Raw genomic sequence first — 16,380 nt, forward strand, 5'->3', positions numbered from 1 at the left:
GCAAGGCAAGGAAATGAACCCAAGTATTTCAAATCCAAACCCAGCCCTTTTTCTACCACACCAAAATACACCAAATAAAGGCACAGTCCAAGGGACAACTTTTTTTCTTAAAGAGCACAGGTTTTCTTTAATATATAATTCAAAACTACTGCTTCTTAATCCTCCATATGTCCAATTTCCCCAAAAAAGCTTATCATTTTACTTTGATATTTTATTTATACATAAAGTTATCTTCATTTGAACTTCCCAGAAACCTTTTTTGTTTTGGTTTGGTTTTGGTTATTTTGAGTTAAAGTTAATTTATCCCATGTGACTTAAGCAGTTAAACTCAAAATCTTTCTGACTCATGCTCACGCTGAAGCACAAGTCATTTTAGTTTAATGTCCTCAAAAGCAGAGATCTGATAAGTTCCAAATGGTGCCCTTCAACCAAGAGGATGTATTATGGTCATATATCTTGCACAAAATTTAATACATAAATATTTTCTATCCAAGTCTTCATCATTGCAAGGTTTAACTTTTTTTTTTTTAAGAATGACAAAACATCTTCCACTGTAGCACAATTATTCTTCTCTTTTCATTACTAAGCTACTGCAAACTACCAAAGTTTTAAGTCTGACATTCAATTGATAAACAGAAAACAAGCTTGCTTTTAAGTAAAGAAATTTTACTTTAGAAAGTTGGATCTAAATTAAGTACTTTTTTGGTAACATAAATCTATTCTACATATATAAAAATGTGTGACACAGAATACATGCTGCCAATTTATATTCAATTAGTAACATAGATCATCCAGTAAATTTCAAGGAGGGAGATTTCAGTGCTATAAAGAAGTAATAACAATTAGAACTGTCCAGAAATGATCACTTGGTTCTATATGAAGATCTAAGAGTAATGTTGGAGATAAAAGAAACATCATTAGTAAGAATGTGGCCTGGTCTCTAAGGTGCATTCTAACTCTAGTTTTCTAAAATTATAACTTTAAGAGTACTCAAAAACTCTAGTATAGAAAAGTGATTTTCAATTTCATAGGAGTTGACACACTTCTCTGTTTAATTTCATACATACATACATGTAGTCATGCAAGCATGCACACACAACTATACTCACATACATAATTACCCCACTAAGTATATGTGGCATTTAAAAAATAGTAAGTTAAAAATAGTAAGTTTCAATTAACTATTATTATTAGTGTGGGGCAATGAGGGTTAAGTGACTTGCCCAGGGTCACCCAGCTAGTAAGTGTCAAGTGTCTGAGGCAGAATTTGAACTCAGGTCCTCCTGAATCCAGGGCCAGTGATTTATCCACTGCACCACCTAGCCGCCCCCAACCCACTTTTCTAACCTGATTGTACATTACTCTCCCTCCTGCACTCTGTAATTCAGCCAATCTGGCCTTCTCTCTTCCTCACACATTATTCCACCTACTCTTTCCATGCCTTTGCCCTGGCTCTACCCCCTCGCTGGCATATACTCCCTCTTCATGTCAGCTTCATAGAATCCCTCTCTTCCTTCAACATGACATGAACACGACTCAAACACGACTCCTATATAAATTTCACATATGCAAAAATTAACCTGAAGCATACTGAAGAAACAAAGACTCCATGAGTTTCTGTTGAATAGTTCATGAAATGCTTAAATACATATGGGCTGACTGATTAGTCTATAAAACTTTCTGGCTTATCTACCTGGATGTTTTTGCATCTGAATCACAGAATTGGTAGAAAATTTGGTATCTTAAAAATCTATTTCACTGTGACCCAATGACATATAAATGATAAGATCAGGATAATTAGTAGATGGTGCTAGACTAACCTACTGACCACTTTAGGACTATCAGTTCTCAATCTCCGTAAGATCCAACCCCTTAAAGCCTAAATGATGTTGAAATACCTACACAGAATGCCAATAGGCCATTTCAAATGTTCATGGGTTATAAAGAATAGAGGTAAGGAAGGTGCTGCCATATACCTGACTCTATGCTTCAGAACAGTTTCAGAAGACTTAGAGATTCAATTCAATTCAATTAGCACGCATTAGCCTACCATGGTACCAGGAATTGTGGATAGAAACAAAGACAAAAACAAAAATATCCCTGCCCTCTAGGATCTTCCATTACTGTGTGTTTGGGTGGGGGTTGGGGAAGGGTAGGAGAGATCAACATCGTGTACACAGTAAACATGAAATACAAATGTGGGGGAGGGAAGATCAGGAAAAGTCCCCTACAGAAGGAGGCGCTTGAGCCTTGAATGAAGCTAGGACATCTAATAAGCAGGGATGAAGAGGAAAAACAAGCAGAAGACAGAATATCTTGTATAGGGGGGAAAGAAGTAGGCCAGTCTGGTTAAAATGGAGACTATGTAAGAAGGGGTGATATAAAATAATTCTGAAATGATAGGGTTGTAGCCAAATTACAAAGTGTTTTAAAAGTTAAACACAAGAATTTGTATTTTTTACCTTAGGGGCCACTGAAGTTTTTTGAGCAAGGGAGTGTCATATTCAAACTTTTATTTTAGGAATGCCAATTTAAAGAGAACAGATTGGAAAGGGGAGAGATAAAAGACAGGAAGCCCAATCAAAAGACTCCTGCAGCAGTTTAGGTAACAAGTGGGAAACTGAGGGGTCACTGTGTGTGTATGGGGCAGGGGGAGGAGGGGGTGTTAGGAAACTGAAGAGATATGGAAGCCAAATCAACCAGATTCAGAGCAGCATATTGGATATGGGATGATGAGGGAAAAGGGAAAAGTCAAGAATGACACTGAGGTTGCAAACCTGAATGACTAGAAGGAAAGTGATGTCCTCCACAAAAATAGGGAAGTTAAGACTGGTGGGTTCAGAGGAAAAAACTGAGTTCCATTGTGGAGACATCCAGCAGACAGGAGATGACATAGGGTTAGAGTTTAGGAAAGAGATATGGGCTAGCTATACTGATTCAAAAGTAGTCAGCATGAAAATAACTGAACCCATGGGAGTTGATGAAATTGGGAGAGGGAATGGGGGAGAGAGAGGGACAGAGACAGGGAGAGAGGAATAGAGATGGGGTAGAGGGGAAGGGGAAGGAGAAAAGAGGGCCTAGAACAGGGCCCAAATACACTCACATGGTATAAGAGGTAGGACATGGATGATAATCTAGCAAAGACTGGGAAGAAGCAACTATACAGGTAGGAAGAAAATTAGGAGAGTACAAAAACTCAAGAGAGTATCCAACGGAAAGGACGGTCAACAGGGTCAAATGTTCTAGAGAGATCAAGAAAGATGAAGACCGGGAAAAGTTCACTGAATTTAGCAATTAAAAAAGCCTGTTGAACCTTGAAGAGAGTAGTTTTAGTCTAATGGCAGAATTAGAAGTCAAACCGCAAAGGGCTGTGAGGTGAATGTGAAATGAGGAAGTAAAGGTAATAAGTATAGGCATATTTTTCCAGGAGTCTAGCTGAGAAAACTCTCTGGCCATGTTAATACAGGAATAAACAAAGTTCACAGTATGTTCTGTTTGTACTCATGTGTGCACATGTTGTCTCCTTCACTGTATTTGTATTCCCAGAACTCTGAACAGTACCTAGCAGAGTAAGCACTTAATGGGGCTGGGAATTTTGAGAAGGTGCATTTAATTCTGGAGAGGGTGGCAAGTAACTCAGTGTCTTATAAGGGAAAAGCTAGGTCTCTGTGCTTGAAAGAAGATGGAAGGATTATGAGAGGTAGAAGCCAAACACAAAAAGCAGTTTGTCAAGAATAGAACAATGGAAAGGGAGAGGATAGGGGAACAGAGATAAGGAAATATATTGTAGTAGGGAGAAGTATTCAGCTGGGTCACCTATGAATCACATCTTTATTTTAGAGGAGATGAAAGAATACCAGTAATAGGGTGCTGTCACACCTTCATGGTAGTTGTGCCCTAGAAAGTTTAATTTTCTCCTCCTTGAAGAGCTCTGAAGAGCGAGGGTTCTTAACCATTTTTTCTGTCATGAATCCTTTTGTCAGGCTGGTAAAACCTATAGACCAGTTCTCAGAATCAAGTTTTAAAACAATATAAAAGAAATGCTAAATTTCAGTGAGAAGTTAGTGAAGATAAAGATGCCATTTAAGTTCATGGACCTCAGGTTACGAATCCATGTTCTTGAAGGGTCCTGAAGACAATGCAAAATGAAAGGAAGTCTGGTATCAGGAGGATGTTGAGGGAATCTTGACTGGTTATGGAAAGTTGAAGGGTAGATGACTTAACTTACACATTCTTTCTTGTCCTGCCCCCACCCATCCCAATTTGATTTTCATCCTATCACATATCCAACTCCCCAATCTCTGTCTTCCAACACATAGCAAATGAGTTACTGATGCAAAGAATGTGAAATGACACAAAACAATTTTTCCTTAAGGAAACCATGAAATAATGTATGCATGAATTCAACAAGTACTAACTGTCTAATAACTTGAGCACTGTATTTGGAATTCTAGAAGACCTGAGTTCAGGTAACTACTCTGATAGATTTAGTATTTGTGTGGCCTTGGGCTAGTCATTTCCCCTCCATAGCCTTCAGTTTCTTATTCTATGAAATGAGGATATTTGACTTGATCTTATCAAAGGTCCCTTTCCTGCATGAAAAAAATCTATGATTCTAGTTAAAGATCTTTCATTAGGATTCACATATTTATTTATATCCTTCTACTCTAAAGAGTAAATTCTTTTATAGAATGAAAGAATAAAACTGATAGGCTGGATTAAAACAGCATTTATTAAATGCTTTACGGTTTGCAAAGTGCTTTACAGACTTTATTTCATTTGATTCTAACAACAATCCTATGAGGTAGATGCTATTGTTATCTGCATTTTACAGATGAGGAAACTGAGGCTGAAAGTTAAATTACTTGTCCAGGGTCACACATCTAATAAATGTCTGAAGCAGGATTCAAATTCAAATCCTCCAGATTCCAAGTCCAGCACTCAATCCACTGCATCACCTAGAAGATAAAACTTGTGAGGGATACAAATTTTAGATGATGAAAAAGGAAGGAACAAAGTCACTCATGGGCTCAACTTTCTTTTCCCCATACACGTCAATAATGATAAGTAGCACTTTTAGGATTTGTTAGGTATTTTACTATATTTCCTCATTTGATCCTCACAACAATCCCATGAAGTAGGTACTATTGTTATTTCTTATTTCTACAGAGGAGGAAATAAGCATGAGAGGTTTAAGTGACTTGTCCTAGACGTCATGCAGCCTATAATAAGAGTCTGAGGACAAATTTGAACTCAGATCTTCCTGATTCTAGGTCCAGAGTTCTATCCACTGAGTTCTATCCACTTAGATGTCTCTGAGATAACAAGGCAATAAGTGGTCAAAGGATATGAACAAACAGTTCATTAAAGATGAACTGCAAACAACATATGAAAGAGTACTCCAATTCGCTAATAATGAAGTAAAAATCAAAATAACTTATACTAAAAAAAAAAAAACTTTTACTTAACAAACCTGCAAAATTTACAAAAGATGAGGCCGATTTAAATGCTGAACAAATTCTAAAAAACATGGGCACTCTAGTGACTTACTGGTTCTTGGAAAGGTGATGAATAAAGAGAAGAATATAAGAAATGATCAAAAGTAAGTAAAAGTGAGGTAAGCCAAATCAAGGAAACAATATGCAAAATGACTACAATGTAAATGGAAAGAATAAAAAAAAAGGAATGCTTCAAAATTATAATAACCAAGCTTGGTTCCCAAAGAAGATTTATGAAAAAATACTGACACTGCAACCCCCCCCCCTGCCCCTTCACTGAAGATTGGGGGTGGGGGGAATATCACATATATGGATGTGGAAAATGGAATTTTTTTAGATCACAGAATATCATTATTTATTTAGATAATAAAACACTTTTTATTTATAGTTTGGGGTTCCAATTTTCATCCTTTCCCTCCCTCCCCTCCCCCCCTGCAAGGCCCAGCAAACAATCAGATATGGGTTATACAGGTATGATTATACAAAACATTACCACATTTGTCATTTTGTACAAGCAAACTTGATTAAAAAGAAAAATATGAAAGTGAAAATTAGCATTCTTCAGTCTGTCTTCCATCAATATTAGTTCTTTTTTGGAAGTAGGTAGTATGTTTCATCAATAGTCCTTTGAATTGTCTTGGACCATTGTATATTGTGAATAGTCAAGTAATTCACAGTTTTTCATCAATTTTGTCAAATGTTTGCAATATATTGCTTAGTTTTGCTGACTTCCCCCCTCCTTTTTATTTCTTTATTATAAGGATTGGTTTCGGGGGTGGAGTGGGAGAAAGATACCTTGGAAAAAATAGTGATATCAAAAGCAAAGTATCAATACAAAAAACATTTTCTAAAAAGAAAATTAGGGATATTAGACCATACAAAGTGCTAACAGAGAAGAATAGAGAAAGCTATCAGGAATCACCATTTTAAAATCATCATAAACAGAATACAGAACTGTTCATCTAGCATCATTAGCACCTTGATTTGAATATCTTTTCTTGTTTATAAGTTTTTGAAGCCCCAAAGAAAGATATACGTAATTTATAACCTCCTTCAAACCACATTTTGAAAATTACATTTAATTGCCTACTTGTTTTTAAACTTTTATAAGCTGGCCAAAGACTTATGCCAAAAGAAATCAAAACCTTCAATAGTCACTTTGCTACATAACTTTTAATAATCTTATACCATATGTTGTATGGATAAAAGCCTTTGAGGGGAAGGGAAGAGCTGGTTAACAATAAATCAAACAAATATAAAACAAAACCCTTGTTAAAACAAATTTACTGTGCAAATACATAAATTAAGATCCATATTTCTTCAGTATCCCTTATCCTGACAACTATCATTTATCAATCTATCTATCTATCGGTTTCAGAGATTTAACCTGAGCATCAGGAATCAAACAATGCAAAATGACAATACTCTACTTAAAGGTGCATTCTTTTGGTAACAGCACCCTGCAGGCTCCCACATACTATTTTTTTCCAGATTAGTACTTGAATCCCAAATTATAGCCTCACATCTAAGTATCCAAATTTCTCTGAACCTACCTCTATAGTTGCCCCTATTTTCTGGTTGCATGCACAACACTCTGTAGCCTATCTTTGAACCACAGCCCAGCCCACACTCATACATTTCAGCTCCATGTATCACCTATCTAGAACACCTATCTCTTACAGGAGTTGCTAGTACTCACTTCCCTCCCCCTTCATATTTACTACTTTTTTAAAATGGCAAACAGTAGAGGGTCTGGTGTGCACCAACGTAAGATGAGTCAAGGAAGCAATTCTGGACAAGAGACATACCTCTAACGGTCAAAGGGCAAGACAAGAATCACAGCATTTACCTATGTGCATCAAACTCATTTATTCCCCTTTCTCTACTCCATCATCACTTCCTTTTAATGATTTTTTTTCTTTCCCTTACCTGTTCTACACCACCATTACACATTATCAATTTCCCCATATTATCTCCCAGTATAACTCTCCCCAACTCTATCAGTATTTACCTGTGGCTTATCTTCTTTTCCATGTCCCTTCATCCCCAAACCCATCTTTTTCTCCCAAGTTTTAGCAGGCTAAAGCAGTGAAGCAAAGCTTAATTAATATTAATTAACAATGATTCTGATACCTCATCTCATTATGAAATCTATTTAAAGATGGATTCTCAGACTCCCTATCTCCCTACACCACCACCCAGGTAAAAATTTTAATGCTTTATTTTCCATTCATCCAAACTGTATTTAATGACACTGTACTAATAAGTATTGTGGGCGATATAAAAGAAGTTTATTTCTGTTGGAATATACAAATGAGTTGTGGAGATAAGACACATAGCTTTATATTATTTCTCTACATATGGCCTAAGCCCTAATCATCACCTGACATTTCTCATACATGCCTTCTATTTTCTCATCTTCCATGAATGCCATTTACTTCCACTAGAATGATTTCCCCAAATACCCTTTAAGAGGGGGTGTGTGTGTGAGAGAGAGTGAGAGTGAGAGTGAGAGTGAGAGTGAGAGAGAGAGAGAGAGAGAGAGAGAGAGAGAGAGAGAGAGAGAGAGAAAGAGAGAGAGAGAGAGAGAGAGATATCTTCCTTGCTAAATGACAAACTACCCTGTTGTGTAGACCTAACCAGAAAAAACTTATAAAGCCGGGATTTCAGCCTACAGTCCACAGGCCAAATATTGCCTGCCACCTGTTTTTCTAAGGCCCCTGAGCTAAGAATAGTTTTTAAATTTTTAAAGAGTTGAAAACAATAAAAGGAGAGTAATATTTCATGACATGTGAAAATTATATGAAATTCACATTTCAGTGTCCAGAAAATTTTATTGGAACACATAAATGCTCATTTGTTTACACATTCTGGATGGTTGCTTTCATGCTACACCTACAGAGCTGAGTAGCTGCAACCATATGTGGTGCTCTCATTGCTTGGCACTGCTGCTCAGAGCACTGACACATCACAGTGACGAAGTTATAACTCGACAGCTTTTTGAGTGCCACATATATCATTCTAACATGACATTTTATTTCCAGTGCATACCTATCATGTCCAAAAACAAAAAGGAGGGGTTTATTATGGTTTTTTGAGCTCATGGCTGAGATTTAAGTTTTCTAAATGAGAAGATCTGCCCCTAACCTCTATTATTGAGCAAAAAATGGCTTTGGAAATTAGCTTTTGCAGCAGACTTGTTAATGTTTCTTAATGAATTCAACTTAAAATTACAAGTCAAAACAGTGCTTATATGTGAAACATACTATGGTAAAGTCAATTAGATGACAATTAACACTGAATCACAAGTAAATTCAAGCTTCATCATGTACTTCCTATACTGTTAAAAGAAGAATCAGGATCTCCAACCACACACACATTTTCAGTATATAGATTTTCCAAGCTCAAACTATAGTTCCTGAAGCATTTTTCAGACCTTGATTCAAAGGTAAAAGGAATTTCCATACTTTAAAATTCATTTAATTGTAACTGAGGTCTTCAATCTAACTTTCTATTGGAACTGATTAATCTGCAATGTAATGACATGCTAAAGGCAAATAAGATGACAACAAATCTAATAAAATTCTATAAATGCAATGAATATGCTCAATTAAAATCATATGCTCATGGATTAATATCAGTATTTGGGAGTATGTATCTGTATGAAAACACATTTTGAAAGATGAAATACATAAAATATCATTACAGATCAACATTAACAAATGAAAACCTGCTATCAATCCTGATGATAGAGACCATTACCTCTGAACCCCAATTAAACAAAATCGTATTGCCTAAAAAAGAATCCTATTCTTCACATTAGTAGACCTGTATTACAAAAAACTGCACTCAATTATTATTACGTTTTTAATTTTGTGGAAATTGATTTGTTCTCTTGTACTTCATGTCCTTAATTACATCTCAGCCTGAAAAGGCTAAAATATTTACTATCCAACTCTTTACAGAAAAAGTTTGCTAACCCTATTATGAAGAATCATGTCACACATTTTTTTTAACCCTCTCTTTTCTTCCCCTTCCTTCCACATTCCTCCCCAAGCTTGTCAAAAGCTCTTAGATACAGGCATTCGATAAATGAAGAATACCAAACATAAATAATTTTAAATTGTGGCATGAGGTTTTTCAGTTTCAAAATTATTTTAAAGAAAATAATAAAAACATGCATGTGCAAAATGAACATATTTATTTAAATAATTAAAACATACACATGCACTTGGTCCCCTACCCCCAACTTTGGCATTTAAAGGAACATGAGTTTCTCCCTTATCTAATCACAGATGTATTATCTGAAAAGATAGTGGAGGGGGCAGCAAGGTGGTGCAGTGGATAAAGTACCAGCTTTGGATTCAGAAGGACCTGAGTTCAAATCCGGACTCAGACACTTGACACTTACTAGCTGTGTAACCTTGGGCAAGTCATTTAACCCTCATTGGCCAACCAGAAAAATAAGAAAGAAAGAAAAGAAAAGATATTGGGCTGGACCTGTAACAAGAATGAAGGGTAACTTTTGGAAAGTTCTACAAGTATCCATGAAATATCAAGCTAGCTAGAGGATTTCTTGGCCTCAGGATGATGGATGAGCCTCCATAGAAGATGTATGGAAAGGCACATACAATGAAAGAAAGGAAAGCACAGCTACACTGCAGTCTAGACCACTGGACGAGTACCCACATTAAACAAGATCACAAAGACACCAAATAATTAAAGTAGAAATAAGAGTGCAAGAGAATCTAAATATAAAATGAGTGAACTATCGAAGTCTTTAGAGAGTTCAGAAAAGGAGAATGATAGCTAAAGATGTCAGGGACAGAAAAGAGAAGAGGTGGAATTTTAACTGAAACTCACAAGATTTGTAAGACTGATATAAGCAGACATGACAAGTATTTACCGCAAAGGGCTAAAAAGAACAAAAAAGCTTATGAACACAGATGTCAAACACTATTCCTTTCACTTTTCCACAGAATCAGAAAGGACCAAAAACTATCCTAGTTGTGAAATAAATCCGGATTTACATACAGATTAAAAAAAGGTCCAAGTAAATATGTTCTCTTCTTAGGAAAATTTGTAAATGATCCATTTGAATAAATATGCACACCTCAAACGTGTTTTATAGGTTCTAAAAAGTAATTTTCAGGGTTTTTTTGGTAAAGAATTGCTACAACATTTTACTCTCTAAAACAGATACCACGTATCCTCCGTAGTAAAGCATAATTGATGTTTATCCATATATACAGCATGATCTTAGGCAAGGTAAGTAACCTTCCTAAGTCTCCTTTTCTTCATCTGTAAAATGCAGGTAACAATAGCCAACTATCTTATTTAAGAGAGTTAGTTTGATGAAGTACATGTGAAAGATTTTTGAAAAAAGTAAAGCATTATAAAATATAACTAAATTAAATTAAATCATGTACTGCAATAAATTATTGAAATGGCCCTATAATCTCAAGTTATATACAAAGCGATAATCATTAAAACCATTTGATCCAGGTTAAAAAATAGAAAGGCTGATCAGTGAATAGATAAGGTACACAACAGACAACCTATTAGCAAACCTAGTAGCCTAGTGTTTGATAAACTCAAAGACTTCAAGCTAATGGGGCAAGGAATTGGACAAAAACTTCTGGGAAAACTGGAAAGCAGTCTGGCAGAAATTAAGTTTAGGCCCAAACCAAATAAGCTCCAAAAAAGAATACATAACAAATTAAAATGTCACATCATAAACAAATTAAAGAAGCAAAGAAGAAATTAGCTTTGGTAACGATGGACGATGGAAAAGTTCATGATTACAACAGAGATTGAGAACTGGTCAGAGAAGATAGCATAAACAATAGGCTATATGCAATTAAAAGGTTTTTGCACAAACAAAATCAATGCAGAAGGGAAACAGTTAACTTGGAATAGATCTTTGGTTCCAGTTTCTCTGAAAAAGATATTATATCCCTGACATGTAACTGATTCAAATTTATTGGAACAAGAGCCATTCCCCAACTGATAAATGGCCAAAAGTTATGCATAAGCAATTTTTGAAGGAAGAAATCCAAACTATAACCATATTTTTAAAAATTGTTAGTAATTAGAGAAATAAAAATTAAGGTAACTCCAAGGCTCTACTCACTGGATTGGTATAGATAACAAAAAGGAAAATGACAAATGCTGGAAGGGCTGCAGGAAAACAGGCACATTAATGCACTGTTGGTGAAGCTGTGAATTGGTCCAACCACTCTGAAAAGCAATTTTAAAATGTGCCCCTCTTACTAAACTGTGCATACTCTTTGACCCAGTAATACCAGTAATAGGCCTATACTCCCAAAATTCAAAGAAAGAGAAAAAAGGACCCATATAAAGTCTATGTAGTGGCAGCTAGGTGGCACAGTGGATAAAGCACCCACCGGCCCTGAATTCAGGAGGATCTGAGTTCAAATGTGGCCTCAGACACTTGACACTTACTAGCTGTGTGACCCTGAGTAAGTCACTTAACCCTCATTGCCTCAGGGGGGGGCAGTCTATATAAAGACTGATATAAAATAATTTCATAGCAGCTCTTTTTTAATCATAAAAATATTTTATTATTTTCCAGTTACATGTAAAGACAGTTTTCAACATTTGTTTTCATAAGATTTTTAGTTCCGAATTTTTCTCCCTCCCTCCTTTCCCTCTACCTTCCCCAAGACAGAAAGCAATATGATATAGGTTATTTATGTACAATCACACTAAACGTATTTCTGCATTAGTCATGTTGTGAAAGAAGAATCAGAACAAAAGGAAAAATCCTCAAAAAAGTAAAAACAAAAACAAAAGTAGAAACAGTGTGGTTCAATCTGAATTCAGAATCCACAGTTCTTTTTTTCTAGATGTGGTTCAAGAACATTTTCCATCATGAGTCCTTTGGAAGTATCTCGGATCTTGCATTGCTGAAAAGAGCTAAGTCTATCACAGTTGATCAGTCACATAATGTTGCTGTTACTGTGAGTAAGATTGCTCCTGGGTTCTGCTCACTTCACTTAGCATCAGTCCACTTAAGTCTTTCCCAGTTTTTTCTGAAATCTGCCCATAGCAGCTCTTTTATAGTGGCAAAGAATTGGTATACTAAAGGGGTGCCCATCAAATAGTGAATTCAATGAACAAATTATGCAATATGAATTAAAGAAAGGATACTGGTTTTGTGGTAAGAAATACTACAAGGGAAAATTTCAGAGATACCTAGAGAAGATTTGTATGAACTGATACAAATTAAAGTGAGCAGAACCAAGATAACAAGATAACAATTTCTATAACAACACTGTAAAAACAAATAATCATGAAAGACCTAACAATTCTGACAAATGCAATGACCAAGCACAATTCCAGCGGTCCAAAATAGGATGCAAAATAAGACATATACTTTTTTTGTTTTGTTTTGTTTTTGCAGGGCAATGGGGGTTAAGTGACTTGCCCAGGGTCACCCAGCTAGTAAGTGTCAAGTGTCTGAGGCCGGATTTGAACTCAGGTCCTCCTGAATCCAGGGCTGGTGCTTTATGCACTGTGCCACCTAGCTGCCCCCAAGACATATACTTTTAAACGTAGTTAACATGGGAATTTGTTTTGCTTTAGTAAACATGTGTGCTATGAGTTTGGTTCCCCCCCGCAATTGGAGAAGAGGGGAGGGATGCTTTTGAACTGAAATAGACTCTAACCAAAAAAACTTTACAGACTGATACCACTTAACACTTACTAGCTGTGTGACCCTGGGCAAGTCACTTAACCCCAATTGCCTCACTTAAAAAAAAAACAAAAGAACACATAAATTACAAAGTTTACAAACTCAGTGGTAAATTTTAAGTTGTCACAGAAATTTCTATTATTTTTCAAGAACGTTTTCTATATAAACTCCTTGACAAGGGGGATTGTTTTGTTTTTGTCTTTGCATGTCCAGAAACTAGTAGAGTGCCTAATAAGTAATTAACAGATGTTGGTCGAATGAAAGTGATACCTCTTCCACTGTAAAATACACACACACACACACACACACACACACACACACACACACACACACACACACACACGAGTAAATCATCCATTATGGAAGTTTAGGCAACTTTTAAGTCCAATCTGACTACTGATCAGTAGGGGAGTTTTGATCTGCTCCATTTCAAACCTGAGTCAGTTTATCCCTCAAGCAAGCTGGTAGTTCCCCAATCCTGGGACTCATGCTAATGCTGACCTTAAATTTGGCTCCCCAATCAGCACAAATGACTACACTTAGAACTCCTGAGCTCAAGAGAGCCCCCAGTTTCAGCCTCTTAAGAAGCAGAGCTTTTAAACAGGTAACATCACACCGAACTGGTTGTTTAAGCTTGTTAAAAACTTAAAGCTTTTCTATAAGGAAACCAGAGAGTTACCTTCTTGTGCTTTTACATAAAAGAAGAATGAACCTGTTTCTAAAACTAATAATGAGTTAAGAAATTAATATTAAGGGGGCAGCTAGATGGCGCAGTGGATAGAGCATAGGCCCTGGAGTCAGGAGGACCTGAGTTCAAATCCGGCCTCAGACACTTAACAATTACTAGCTGTGTGGCCCTGGGCAAGTCACTTAACCCCAATTTCCTCACTTAAAAAAAAAAAAAGAAATATGAATTTTCAGTTCTTTGGATAACTGAGCAAGCTAAAAGATGTTAAAAATTTGCTATAATGACACCATCTAAAGAACATATTTGGACACTGAAGGTAGCATTATAGGAATCAATATAAATTCTACTTAATTACAACAAAATCAAAATTGACTATAAGTGGCAATAAATTCAGTAAATTTCAATAAATTCATTTGTTTTTAATTAATTTTGTTTGTTTGTTTTTTTAGTGAGGCAATTGGGGTTAAGTGACTTGCCCAGGGTCACACAGCTAGTAAGTGTTAAATGTCTGAGGCCAGATTTGAACTCAGGTACTCCTAACTCCAGGGCCAATGCTCTATCCACTATACCACCTAGCTGCCCCACTTTTAATTAATTTTAAGTGATATTTTAGTGGTATTATTAAGAACAGATATAAAATTTTAAAACTTTGAAGTCAATGATGATATCTAGAAATAAGAAAGAAAAAATGAACTTTCAAGTAAGCATTTTACTAAAATAGTAATTATATGTTTTAAATAAGTTAAAGAAAAAACCAGAACAAGAAAATAGATGGTTTTAATAGTGGAAGTTATTTGCTGACTGAGGCCCAAGTGAAATCCAATGCTAACCAAAAATAAAATAATAAAAAACAAAACCCAATCCTTACCTAAAAACATTCCTTTATTTCTTAACCATTAGCGCAAACAGAAAAAAAGTCCAGATCACATGTCTTTGAAAACCTTTTCCTTTCCTTTACTCAAAGGAATGAACATATTCCAGTAAAGCTGACTTTTATAAAATGTTTCTTCTAAGTGAATCATATTTTCCTCTTTACTTCCATCATAAAATATTTGTGTTATGTTGAAATGAAAGAAAACCATTGGCCCCCTCTATGTGTTACATATGGCTCTCCCTTCTGCCTTAAAAAATGTTTGAAAGTTGGGAAAAAACATTTCACATAACATTATTTAAAAAAAAAAATTTTTTACATATAAGGTATTTTATTTTTTCCGTTACATGTAAAGATAGTTCTCAACTTTTGTTTATACAAGCTTTACAATTTCAGATTTTCCTCCCTCCCTCCCCCCTCCCCTAGACAGCAGGTAATCTGATATAGGTTATATCTATATATCTATATACATATACATATAGATGTATATATATATATACACACACACACACACACACACATATATATATACCCATAATAACATTAATCCTATTTCTGCATTAATCCTGTTATAAAAGAAAAAATCAGAGCAGTAATGCAAAACCTCAAAATAGAAAAAAAAAAACCAACAGCACCCAAAACAAAAGAAATAGTATGGTTCAATCAGCATCTATACTCCACAGTTCTTTTTTTTTTTCCCTTGGATTTGGAGATCCTCTTCTATCATGAGTTCCCTGAACTCTTCCGGTACCATCATAATAACTTAAAAAGAATCCTTTGCTTCATTCAGAGTATCGTAAAATAATGAAAATATACAATACCTGTTTAAATGACCTGATCGTAGCAAAGGAATTAAGTATTATTCACAATTAGATTTTTGAGAAAAATTGTGCTTAAAACAATTAACTAAAAACTACCACCCCTTAAAAGAGTGGCCTAAATTTAGGTTTCTTTGATGGAATGCCTGCAAAATCTATATAAGGAGCTTCCCAACTAGTCTATTAGTATTTAAATCCTGGGAAATTGCTTAAAGAACATCAGGAGATTGGAGTGGCTTGCCAATGGTCACTGTTGTTCAGTCGTGTCTGAGTCTTCATGGCTCCATTTGGGATTTTCTTGGCAATGATACTGGAGTGGTTTGCCATTTCCTTCTCCAGCTCATTTTACAGATGAGGAAACAGAGTTAAGTGGCTTGTCCAGGATCACACAGCTAGTAAGTATTTGAGGCCACTTTTGAACTCAGGTCTGCCTGACTCCATCTATCCACTTCAGCACTTAGCTGCCTCTTTGGCCAGTCACAAAGCTATTAATGTCAGAGGCAGTATTGAACTTCAGGTTTCCTGACTCCAAGTCAAGCACTCTGTCCACTAAGCTTGAAAGAATTATTTAAAAAATTAATCATATACTACCATGTCTTTCTCAACAAGAGTTTCATGAACAAGGACTGAAACTTGTCCTGTTGAATCTGAGTTATCATTGCAAAATACCCTCAAATAAAGTGCTGTCAGGGGCTATAACGGTATAAACAATTGTTTGTCTTCAGCCCAACACCCTCAGAGTGCTGTGCTTTTTTAAGGTTTGCCTTCTTTTTACAGCTTTTCTTTAA

The 16,380-nt window shown here is 35.8% G+C and overlaps 1 protein-coding gene across 2 annotated transcripts in view; it reads right to left on the reverse strand.

Annotated features, from left to right (window-relative positions):
- Window positions 1-16,380, reverse strand: part of ZCCHC14 (zinc finger CCHC-type containing 14) — a 121,657-nt gene that overhangs the window by 88,212 nt on the left and 17,065 nt on the right. The gene's annotated exons all lie outside the window — the stretch shown is intronic.

The sequence above is a fragment of the Dromiciops gliroides genome, chromosome 2, assembly GCF_019393635.1.
Source record: "Dromiciops gliroides isolate mDroGli1 chromosome 2, mDroGli1.pri, whole genome shotgun sequence".
In the NCBI taxonomy this organism is placed as follows: domain Eukaryota; kingdom Metazoa; phylum Chordata; class Mammalia; order Microbiotheria; family Microbiotheriidae; genus Dromiciops; species Dromiciops gliroides.